This window comes from Penaeus monodon, chromosome 24 (assembly GCF_015228065.2).
Source record: "Penaeus monodon isolate SGIC_2016 chromosome 24, NSTDA_Pmon_1, whole genome shotgun sequence".
Taxonomy (NCBI): domain Eukaryota; kingdom Metazoa; phylum Arthropoda; class Malacostraca; order Decapoda; family Penaeidae; genus Penaeus; species Penaeus monodon.
The window spans coordinates 41073393-41073774 of record NC_051409.1 but is presented as its reverse complement, the minus strand read 5'-3'; positions in this window follow the sequence as shown (position 1 = coordinate 41073774).

Below are 382 nucleotides of genomic sequence, written 5' to 3'. Positions count from 1 at the left end.
TTCGAATTCAATTAGATATGTATGTATTTTCAATTGAATTACATATGTATGTATTTTAAATTGAATTAGTTATATGATATTCCAAATTAGATTTATGGTATCTATACTATGGTGTCTGTAGAATTGCTCCATGTTTATTGACTGACAAGAGCGGGAGCTACACAAAGAGAGCTACGTTTGTTTACTGACATTCATACTGAGAATATCCGCGAAAAAATCGTGTCGGGTATATTGACTTCCTTGGTATCTACGCAATATACTTATGTTCTGACTTATCCACACAGCATAGTGTGCTCTGACATATCCACACAGCATAGTGTGCTCTGACATGTATACTAGATTTACACACAATGTGCCTATCTACTTGCCTACTCGTTTTGAA